This window comes from Phyllostomus hastatus, unplaced genomic scaffold (assembly GCF_019186645.2).
Source record: "Phyllostomus hastatus isolate PE091 unplaced genomic scaffold, TTU_PhHast_1.1 phas_contig_152, whole genome shotgun sequence".
NCBI lineage: Eukaryota > Metazoa > Chordata > Mammalia > Chiroptera > Phyllostomidae > Phyllostomus > Phyllostomus hastatus.
Genome location: NW_025333622.1, coordinates 6,553,092 through 6,565,496, shown reverse-complemented (window position 1 = coordinate 6,565,496; position 12,405 = coordinate 6,553,092).

Genomic DNA, 12,405 nt, shown 5'->3' with positions numbered 1-12,405 from the left:
AAGTACTACATGGATTATAGAAATAATAACCCTGTATACTAATGCTGCCACTTTACATGTGGGGACACGGAGGCTTAAAGAATTTAAATAACTTGCTCTAGGTCATGGCAAACTGGGATTCACACTTAAGGCAGACCTTCTCAAGAGCCTGAGCTGGTAGCTACTGATTTTTCAGTACTGTCTTGTTCACCTGAGTTGAGGTCTCATTGCCTAAAAATCTGTGCTTAACTTTTAAGTGCTCCTTTTCTGTTTTTCTTATACCAAGTGCTTCAGAGATGGTCTTAAAAGTCTTTATAACCTTCCTGGAGGATGAGTCAAGAGATTGAGATAAGGAATCACCGGTTAAGATGTATAACCCAAGGTTTTCCTATAATCAGACCTTCTCTAGCTGAAGACTCAAAGATAAACTCAGTAGAGTGGTATTTTTAATAGCATACTTTATCTAGAGAATTTTGTGACTCAATACTTTTTAGCTAATCTATTAATTTAACAGGCCATTTCTTTATAATACTAAATGATTTGGGGTGAAAATAAATTACCACATTAACAAGATATTGTGCATTTTTTGTTTTAAAATTTGTGAAATTAAAGAATAGGATGTGTTACACATTTTGAAGAATTATTTTGTCCTCTGGCAGTGTTTTTTCTTAATGAAAATTTTTACTGCTTTATCATTAGCCTAATGGAGTGGCTCTATTGCACACTGGATTTTAAATTAACACTTTTTAAAATCACATTGCAGCCCTTATTTCACTGCTATTTTAATGCCATTTATATTAATGTTGTTTATGGTTTGTGAATAGCCCATTAGCCTCCCTTGTAGAATGTAAAAATGATGCTTACTGATTTTTATCATCTTTGAGGTAACATCTTAGTGAAGATAAAATATTTTAAAACATTTTTTTCTGTAAGACTGCTCTTTAAATCATAAATATTTAGTCTAAGGTGTACCTTAATGAATAGCTTGAAAATGTATGCAAAACAAAAAGAACAAGACCTCAGGGAGACCTGCGGTGTTCAAGTTTTAGGATGCTTTTAATTTATCTAGCATTCCAAGTTTTTTAACCATAAGCCTACTCTTTTGTTAGCATCAAACCCTCTGAGAAGAAGTCTGTAGCGTCTAAAATCATTGATCTTTCACTTTCTCACTAAAGACTTAGTATGGTAGTCGGTCTCAGCATCTGAAGGCTAGTGGGGGACAGGCAAATTGTAACAGTGGAGCCACACCAAGTTTTGGAGTCTGGTACTCAACGTCTAAGAACACTACTTGCTTTTATGTTCTTTAGCTACATCTCCCACTCTCCATTTATTCATTCAACAAGTACTTGATACTTGTCATGGGGAATTCTTCTGTAGAGTCATGAGAACCAAGGAAGGCCCTTCATCTCAAGGAGCCTTTGTTCTAGTAGGTGGGAGAAATGGACCTATGTCAGGTGGGAGGAGACAAAGCTATGTTACATATTGTGGTCAGGGAAGCCATCTCAGATACGGTGACATTAAGCAGGGACCTGAAGGAAGTGAAGAAGTCAACTGCTCAGTTGTCTCAAAGAACCTTCCAGTAGATAACAGGTGGCAAGTTAGGAAATACAAGGAGGCTGTGTAGCTGGAGAGGAATGAACGAGGGGCACAGTAGTAGGAAGTACATGTAGAGACACAATAGGAGGCTTGGCCTGGCCTTAAAGTTATGAGCCTTGGCAGGAACTTTGGCTCACAGTGGGAAGTCAGTGGAGGGTTGTGGGCAGAGCGGCCATATAATCAGACCTTTGAAAAGATCATTGGCTGCTCTGTGAACAGAAAAAATTGGAAGTTAGGAAACCAGTTAGGAAGCTGTTGTTTCAGACTCATTCCATTGCAGCGCAGCTTTTCCTTCTTTTGTAGCCCACTTCTAAAGAGTTCTGTGGACCCCTTCTTCCTTTGTCTGTGTTAAATTTATGCTTGTCCTGTTCTTCCAAAGATAACAAAGTGGTGATATTTTTACAGTCAACTTAGGAACCTGCATATTTTTTTTATCTCCTTTGTCCTATATGCAGTTTCCCACATGGGCTGCAGTGGTCTTTGTTTTTTACTCTGTTCCTGCAGTGTGGTCCCAAATAGAAGATGGCCCTTTCTCAGCTAGCCAGTCTCTATAGTTTCTTTTTTCTTGCTTTGTAAAATCTCTTTATATCTGCAAATGTCATTCTTTATACCAAGTGTGAGTGCTAGTCTCCTCATTCCTCAGCCATGCCCTAGTCTTTTTTAGCCCACTAACCTTTGCTGACTCCACATTAACCAAGGCACTCCAGCAGGCTGCCGCACTCCTACTTTGCCATTTACCTGTATGTCTTTGAACTGACTTTTAATTCGTCTCTCATTCTTTCCAGGGTCACTGCTCATTGCATTTCTTCCAAATCTTTATGTTTTTGTCAGAGCCAGGATTCAAGATGTTTAATGACTCTAGAAAACATATTTTTCATTCTACTTCTCACAGTTAACCAAACCAATATTTTTTCATATATTTTAGCAGACATGTGCTTCTTTCCTGTTAATGATTATTTTTTTTGCCCCAAAGAACAGGATTTTACATTTATCTGTGTTGAACTATTTTCATCAATTCATCACTTCGACTCAATTTTCTCATCTAGTTTATTCTCAACCCTTCTCTGTTTAATGCTGCCCAAGATAGGGATTAGCTTTACTCCTTTATGGAAACCACTGTTTTACAACAAAATGGGAAGACTAACAAGACAGATTTGCCAACTTTTAGCCTTACTTTTCAAAACCACTACCAGGTTGTATTAATGTTCATTTAACCTAGTCATTCAACCAGTTAGGAATCACCTAATTAAACATTCTGTCATCGCATGCAGATAGCCATCAGATCCAAAAGTAGATGATGCTGAAATGCTGTCAACAACATTTCCTGTATTCCTTCCTTGGTTTCAAGTGCTTTCTTGCCAGTCACTTTATTTTCCCTTATTACTGTAACATCCCTTACCCTCCATCTTTCTCACCACCAATCTATCCACATAATCCAGATGTTCCTAAATCAATCACCACTTTGCCCACATCATCTCTCCTTTTAAAAATAGATGAGTAAATAAGAACAATGAAAAAAAAAACTTCGAAAGCTCTTTGCCTCTTCACTCCTTGGCCACATGTGTTGTCACCTGCCCCCCTCCATTGCTACGACCGCATTCTCTGTGCGTGTGTTCTTCCCTTCCATCCTGTTGAATCTCTGCATGTTCCAGGCCCTTTTGTACTTTACACATGTCACAGTGTGTGCACCACGTGACCTACCCTCACCACAACAGACCTGTCGGGGACAAATGGTGAAGGGTGCATTTTTCAGAGGAAAATTGCCTCTCCGGGGGAGGGAAGGCTGAGGCTTGAAGAGTGGATCTCTGAGGCTGAGGGAGAGGCAGTATCGTGTCAGAAGAGCGTTTGCCTCTAAGTCACAGCAGATGCAGGTTCTGGTTCCAGCTCTACCTCAAACCAACTTCTCATATCTTGGGCCCTCGTTTTCCTGGACAGGATTGTGAGCTTCACAATTCCTGCTGTGCCTTGGACGTTCAGATGAACTCGGGCAAGGAAAGTTCTTCAACAATTACAAAGGACAGTGCAAAGGGGTACTATAGCATCAGAAACAGTCCTGTAAGCATGTTCCTGCCTCCCCCAATAAGTTGGTTTTAACAGAAAATTTCGGAGTTGGAAAGAGTTATGAACCATCCCAACTGGTTCATAAACATCCAAGGCTTTATGAAGATTGCCCTGGAGATTTATCTTGTTAGAAAGAACAGCATGCTTCCAATTCCTTTTTGTGTATGTTTTTAATAAATAGACATTTTGCCTTTTAGAAAGAAGTGACTTGCTTGCCTCTTGCACATCTGTGAGATGATCAGATGAGTAACCCAGTCACTCAATTTTTTTACTCTTACCTAGCTGACCACCACTGATGGTTTGTGATTGTTACCTAGTTTTAATTGCTTTTTTTGTTGTTGTTACTGGTCATATCACTGTTTCCATAATGGATCATGAGATAAATGAGTGTTTTTCAAACTTTGCTGCACATTGGAGTCACCTGGGAAGCATTAAAACACACTGATTCTTAACTGTCATATCACTGTGATGTACACCTGAAACTTCGGAGATGCTGTATGGCACCGGAACACATGCTGGTTCTAGACTTCCACCCCAGGCAAAGGGAAACATTAAAAACTACAGTGCTAAAGTGCAATACACTAATGAATAAGAAGTAGTAATTTATAAATTTGTCTATCGAGATGATGTTAGGTACTAGAAGTTTACTTGGACAAACTACTTTGAAAAATCTGGATGTCTCTAAAACTTCAAAACTCAATGTTTAAAATAGTATATAGATGATATGAAATTTAGTGTTTCTAAAAATTCACTGTGATCAAAAACTACCCTGAAATATAACTTCTGTGAAAATGTGCTTACTAATAAGTTAAAACCACTTTATCTCATTTCTTGAAACACAAATTACAAACAATTTTAAAATAAGCTGGTTGGTTTTGTGAAAGCAAAAAGGATTTCAAATATTAGATCAAACAAGTAAAAATTTACATGTTTTAAAATTCTCTATATTTACAGATATGGTCTCAAAATCTAGCAATATGCCATTTTTAAATTTATTCCTAACATATTATGATTTTTTCGTAGTGGAAAGTAAACAGCATGTATCACTTGACAAAATATGTTACATGATGACATTAAAATATACAATATTAAAAGTATAATTCTTTAAAATAATATTTGACATAAAATTACCTTATTCCATCCCTGGAAAAAATTACTAATTGATTTTTTTTATTGCTAACAAGATTTGTAATTTAGGCAGAAAAGGTTTGCTCCAGCCATCCATTCCTTAAAAGATCCTGTAACATTACCCAACCTGTTTATGCTTGACTATTCCAGTAACAGTTACCATGCAACACTAACACTTATTGAGCCCTTATTCTGGGTCACTTACTGTCAGTAAGTTATTACAAGTCTAACCCCCTTTCATAATGAAGGAAATGCCTATGACCACAACAGCTAGTTTGTATAGTCTGGGATTCAAATCCAGAAGCACTGGTCAGCAACCCAACTCATGACCATTACATCAGACTGGAAAGCCTCTTCATCTTGGTTCAGTCCCTCTGAGTGCATGAATTAGGATCACATCAAACCAGTTTATGGAGATTTTCAGGTACTGCAAGGCAGTGTGCATAGCCTCCACCCCCAAACCCCATATTTTCCCTGCTTATCTCCAGTTTCTACACTGTTCTTCATAGTAGGGTGACCACATGACGCAGGTTGCCAGGGACAATCTTTGTGTAGGAACCTGCCATCCCAGTGTGATTAAGAGTTCCCCCTTTCACTCTCAAAAGTGCTCTAAGTTGAATGATAAAAATGGTATGTTTTCATTCAAGTTGCATCATCATCTTGGTCCCTTTTCTCTAAAGTTGATATCCCTCTGCATCTGCAGCCTGACACCTGTTATTTTGAAATTGTGGTATTTGGATTCCGCTGCTGTGACAAGTAGACAATTGAGGAAAAGGGGGAAAAACACATAGATTCACTTCGTCATCGGGTGGATGACAAAGGGACTCCGATAGTCCCCGCTGGTAGGGGTAGCTCTTACAGTTCAGTTTATAAATCTCCAAGTCTCCTGAAGTGTGCAGCTGAGGAGAGAACTGTAACTCGTTGTGCAGTTCTGCAAAGTAAGCTGTCTGGGAGAAGCCGACCTCCTTCCCACCCAGACACTGGGACCAGACCCCTGATTCAGAGGGTATTGCTTAAATATCTTACAAATCTGTAGCTGATCTGAGTGCCCACTTAAAGTGCAAAGGGGCCCTTTGTCCCCACTGTGACATGAACCTTGCTTACCAGAGGCACATCACAAGTAGGACTTCCCTTTGAGGCCAGCATTTAATAAAGGACATAGAGGCCATCAATTAATGGTTTAAAGTGAATGAAATCAAGGTTTTAAATGCTTCCCTACGTGACTTTTTAGAATTTTTTTTGTTACAGGTCATATTCAGTGTTATTTTGCATTAGTTTCATACTGGTTAGGCAATCATATACTTTATTGTAAAGAGTGTCCCCTGAGATTTCCAGGGCCCACCTGGCACCATACATGGTTATTACAATATTAGTGACTGTATTTTCTATGCTATACTTCACCCCCATGACTATTTTGTAATTACCAGCCTGTACTTCTCAATTCCTTCACTGGCAGCCATCAGTCTGTTCTCTGTTCATTTAAATTGTTCCTTAGATTCCACATATAAGTGAAGTCACATGGTATTTGTCTTATTTCACTTAGCATACAGTACCCTCTTCCCCTATATGATTTTAATAGCAACTCAAGTGTTTAATAAAATAGCTTGTTGACATATAATGATAGCATATCATCATGATAGAATAATCCTTAACAATTAAAAATGATTTTTTGCAAAGCAGTTTTAAAATCATGTACTTTTTATAGCCTGCTTTATTTTTAATCTAGCATAATACTGTAAAGGTTTTCATGTCAATATCTTAGACTCAATTCTGTAAAAAATTTGTTGTGTGATTAGGTCATATTATTTGATCTCTATGAGCCTTACTTCACCCTGTAAAATTGGGATAGTGGTATATTCACCTAATGCTCAGGGTTATTGTGATGATCAAATGAGATGACAAATCAGAAAATTATAGCACAGAGCGCAGCCTATAAAACAAACTCAGTACATGCTTTGTGGGTTATGACAGAGCTTTCACTAAATGGGAATATTAGCAAATTGTTTACTATGTGCTGATCCCACCCAGTACAATGAGGAAGACAGAACAGAGCAGGGGGTGTAAACTGGTAACCTGTGGGCTCTGGTTTGACCCATAGATAAGTTTCGTTGGGCCACATACTAATGGCCCATAAGATGGTTTGGTTTTGAATGTATTTAATTGACTGCCTGCATTGACAACTACATTTCACAAAAAAAAATCCAAATTGTTGGCATCTAGCAATATTAGCTCCTGCTTCTCGTGTGGTAACAATAGCATGGTGCTACACCTGCCTTCTCCACTTCGTCAAAGTGCCCACTGTTCCCTGTGGCTCCACACGCTGTCATTTACCAGTACTGGTGACTCTTTCTTACCGATGCTCTCATGAAACTGAGGAAAGTAAAATATTCCTGTTGGTGTTGAGTGTAGACAAATGTAAGATTGACTAATGAGGATTCACTTTCAAGAAAAACTCACTCTGGTGGTTTTCTCTCACATGTTACCTGCCTAACTCCATAGGCATTTGTGTGGAACCCCTCACATCTCCTAAAATTCTAGAGCTGTAAGGACCCAGCACTTTGGACCAGGTAATCATATCTAGTCTTTATTTTATAAGTGACTGAGTGAGGACCCCTGAAGACTAACTTGCCCAAGGTTCTAGTCAGAAACAGAATTCAGGCTGAATCTAGATGTAACATCTCTCTAGCTTATTAGGTTTTTTAAAGTTTTATTATTTGTGTTTTAATTTTGAAAAAATGGGAATCAGTATAAATTCTCTTTAGTGTAAACAAACCCTCCAACACCTTTTGCCTTTATGAAACACATAGGTAATTCATGGCTTTCCAAATGCAGATTTTTAGCATTTTTCTGAAAATTTCAAAAAATTAGCTTTAGTTTTGCTGTGACACTTACAGCAAATTTTAAGAGACCATTTGAAAGGGATTTTTTGCATCACTGGTTTTTCTTCAAGAATGACGGATATGATAGAGCTTGTGCATTGACAGCCCTACAATTTTTTTTAAGAATTTATTTATTCAATTTTAGAAAAGGAGAAAAATATCAATGTGTGGTTGCCTCTCACACACCCTGTACTGGGATCCTGGCCTGCAACCTAGGCATGTGCCCTGATGGGAAATCGAACTGGCAACCTTTTGGTTCACAGCCCACGCTCAATCCACTGAGCTACACCAGCCAGGGCTGACAGCCCTATGATCTTGAAATGTGCATGTGGAGGTAGTTTAATGTTGTAGGTTACAGATTTAGTCTGGTGTATCAGGAAAGGATTTTGCAATGTGGCACTAGAAGATACATGAAATAAATGAATTGGGAAATAAAATTCTTTTAACAATGAATTTGCTCTCCAAATTTTCTAAAACATTACCTGACACAAACAACAAATGACTGGATTAAATCATTTTATTTTTGTGTTCTTTTTATCTCCAGTCTCTGGAAAGGGAAACAGCCCATAGGTGTTGGAAAGCAGATGACATGGGCAACTCATAATTCTCAACTGGATCTTTGCTAAATAAATGAGGCATTATTAGTATGTGTAAAAATATAAAGCTCTTTTGAGATTTATCATGTGACTAATTGAGTTGATTTGAAGATAAAAGAATTATAGTAGCTTTATGAAGAAAACAGCTTTTCACACTTTTCCCTTTTGGAACATTACCTTTTATCATTGGATTAGATATGGGAAATTTTGGATTATATTGGTAATAAACCATCCCCAAATATAAATAGGTTTGGTTTTTATTTCAGATTATAAAAATGACCCATCCTCATTATTAAATAATGAAAGTATCTAATGACAAAACTACCCTTAACCCCATCACCCAGACTTAAAATATTTAGAATTTTTATTCTGTGAGTTAATACCACTGCTCATGCCTTCAGAACTGTCCACAATTGGTGTTTGATGGATTTAGGAATAGCCTAATGCAATCCAAACTGTAGCAAAGGAAAACAGACACCTAAAAGGGAAAACAAAATCCACATATGTGAAGGTGTAAGGCATGGTCCATCAATCTTAGTGACCAGACAAGCTGAAGGAAAGAAGCAGAGGATCTAAGGAAGAAAAGTGAAGGTGAGAAGAGCTATGTGAGTAAAGGCCAGGCAACTATTTGACAAAGGCTGTTTCCCAAAGAGGACTGTAGAATGGAATGCCGGTGGCCTGAGCCACTCTTCGACGTGACCCTCATAAGGTCAGAGAAGGACATTTCAGAGAAATGATTTCTCCCTCTGTCAGAGAGAGAGAGCTCCAAGGCTGAAACAGGAATGGTTCTAATAATGCGGTAAGTGCAGTAACGCCCCCAAACAGGGTGTGTTGGGGGATTAACGCAAACAGCATGGGAACCCAGAGTTAAAGAAGGTTGAACAGAGAAATCCCCACATCAAGAAATTGAGAGTTGGACAGGGCTCTGCCAGCTCCGAAAGATGAGGACAGCCCAAACTGAGAAAACAGCTGGTGCAAAGCAGCAGAAGAGATGAGTGTTCCCTCCATGGTTGAAAGCTCATCAGGTAAGTAATGGCTCTGAATTCACTACTATTTAGGATTTATTGAGTAACAGGTGTTTAAAATATATTTAAAATCTCTCTGGAAAAGGCTTATCTTAACTAGATTCTTTGAATTGTGGGATTGAATTCTTTTGCATATGTAAAGGCATTCAGATGAGAATAACTGTTGGCTAGGTTACTGGATTATTGGAAACTGACAATGATACATTGGTTTGTAAATGTATGTTTCCAAGTTCTGTTCTAGTGTAAACATGCCCCTTTACAATCGTGATTATGCTATGAATTTGTTGAACACACCTTCCTTTTGTTTCCATTTAAAGCAAAATAAATCCTGTTCTGGCGTATGTGGCTCAGTTGGTTGGAAGGTCATCCTGTAGACCAAAAAGTTATGGGTTCGATTCCCAGTCAGGCACATACACAGGTTGTGGGTTCCATCCCCAGTCAAGGCACTTATCAGAAGGCAACCATGGATGCTTCTCTCTCATATCAGTGTTTCTCTCTCCCTCCCTCCATCTCTCTAAAAAGTTATTAACAAATCAAAATAAAGCAGAATAAATACTAAATTGAAATGTATTGTACTATTTTGTAAAAAATATGTATAATATGTATATTTTGGTTACCAAAAGGACATTCTACTCTTTAGTGAATAATATACCTAGTAAATATTTTCTCTTGGTTTGGTTTGGTGACAGAAAGGATAAGAAGATTTAAAGATCTTTAAAGTTATACTTTTACTGCCAACCATACAACTTCACGTCAAAATCTAACAAAATTAGAAAACATAATTCTCCTTCTTATGCCAGCAGAACTAATAGCATGAAGTTAATCATCACTAAACTGAAATAGTTTCATGACTTCTTTGATTTGAGCCTTTAAACTGTACAGTGCGTTCTACTGTGAACTGAGTGCTATGAAATGTGGAGGCAGTATCTGATTTAACATTTTTTATACAGCTATTTACTTGTAGTCGAATGTTCTTCAGAAACATTTTTGTCTCCCCCCACATTTTCCATGCAAGGCTGTCAGTTTCTATTTAGAAAGCTTAATTGAGAGCTGATGTCTCCAAGCCTCTGATACAGAAGCAACTTTCGCTGGCCTTAATAGTTTCATTTAATTTATTGCCTGGCCTGATTCAACATGTAAATATTTGCCTGAGTTGGTTAAAAAAAATTTTTTCTCACAACAGGGACAGGAGTGAGGTTGGCATTATTATTTATGATATGAGAAAACAAACTTTCATTTCTCTACACCTCTTTTTGCTAATGCCTTGGTTGTTGTCAAACTTGCAGGTGCCTTCATTAATGCTCTTTATTAGACATTAGCCTTTTTTGGAACTGCCAGGTCGACCAGGAAATAATGTAGCACATCTGCAGGAACCCACGCTGTTTTAATGGACTCCCCTTCATGTCACGGAGAAGGCTGGTGGAGTAGGCCCTTTTCCATGACCCCTAACCCTTGAGAAGTAAGCATCTTCTTACGATGGCCAGCTTTGAGCAACTGACTTTGGACTGCTGACATGTTCCTTTTTACCTCTCCAAAAAGAGGAGCCTACCCTAGAATATAATATAAATAATCTGCAGAAGAAGAAATAGTCTGTGAGCTGAAGAGCTTGCTGCTTATGTTGGCTTTTGGCAAGCCTCTTGCTGAGAAGGAAGAAAGCTTGCCTCTTTCCATGACCTCACTTCCTCTTTCTGCCCAGAGGTTACCCACACAGAGGTCACCAACATGGTGTAGACAGGAGGAAGGGAGCTGACAGTCAGGCACCGTGCCACTGGTGTGTGCTGCACGGCCAGTGGGAATATGGCATGTTCCACAGAGGTCATTTTAAATTTTCTGGTAGCCACATAAAAAAGGAAAAAGAAGAAGACAAAATTAATTTTAATAGTACATTTCTGAACATACCCAAAGTATTATCAATATGCAATCAATAGAAAATGTAGTAACAGCTCTTTTTTTTAAACTAAATCTTTAAAATGTGCTATTTATTTTACATTCAGCTCATCTCAATTCAGACATTAAATTTTTACTGGAAATTTTCAGTTATTGAGATTTCATAAAATTAATGGCTGAAAATGTAGATTTACAAGTTGTTCCAAGTATACTAAAAATTGTTTTTCTAATAACTGAACCAAGTATCAGTTTTTAAAAATTAAAATTTAATTAACATATTCCATTTCTTTTCTTTAAATTTTTTAAAGATTTTATTTATTTAATTTTAGAGAGAAGGAAAGGGAGGGAGGGAAAGAAACATATTGATGTTTCCATATGTGTGTTGATGTGTGATTGCCTCTCACACGGCCCCAAATGGGTACCTGGCCCACAGCCCAGGAATGTGCCCTGACTGGGAATCAAAACGGCAGCATTTCAGTTTGCAGGCCAGCACTAAATCCACTGAGCCACACCAGCCAGGGCACAAAGTCTCCCATTTCTTAAGTGCACTAGCCTACATTTCAAGGGCTTGATAACCACACGTGCCTGGTAACTACCACACTGGCAACATAGAGGTGTAACCTTGCTACTTTAAAGTAAGGTCCACAAAGTGACAGCGTCAGCATCAGCTGGGATTTTATTCGAAATGCAGAATCTTGGGGCTCACCTAGACCTATTCAATCAGAATATACATTTTAATTCATAATGATTCATAGTCATTCATTGGCACAGTATAGTTTGGGACACACCAAAATTGGTATTATTGCACCCATTTTACAGATGGGTATACTGAGGCTCAGAGAGGTTACCTAATGTGCCTAACACCAGAGCTAATTAGTGTGGGAGGTGAAATTCAAACTCATATCCTGCCTATATTTAAGCACATACTCTTTCTAATATTTATCATTCAAAGCATGAATATGTACTGCTAGTTGTATAAAAGTTCATTTTAATCATGCCCATAGAGCATTTTAAAAAGCACAAAAATACAAAGTTTGAAGATTTGTCTCTCAACCATCTTCTTTTGCTTGTTCTAATAAGGTTGAGTATAAAGTGTCTGATTGGTGCCATCATGTTTCCAATACCTAATATTTGCTAAAGTGGACCATAACCTCAAAACCTTCAGCAAAGTATCTAGCTAGATCTTTGGAGCTGTTTCATTTCATTGTATACTTACTTTCACCTTCAGTGTATGGCGAATGATGCTGGTTCTCC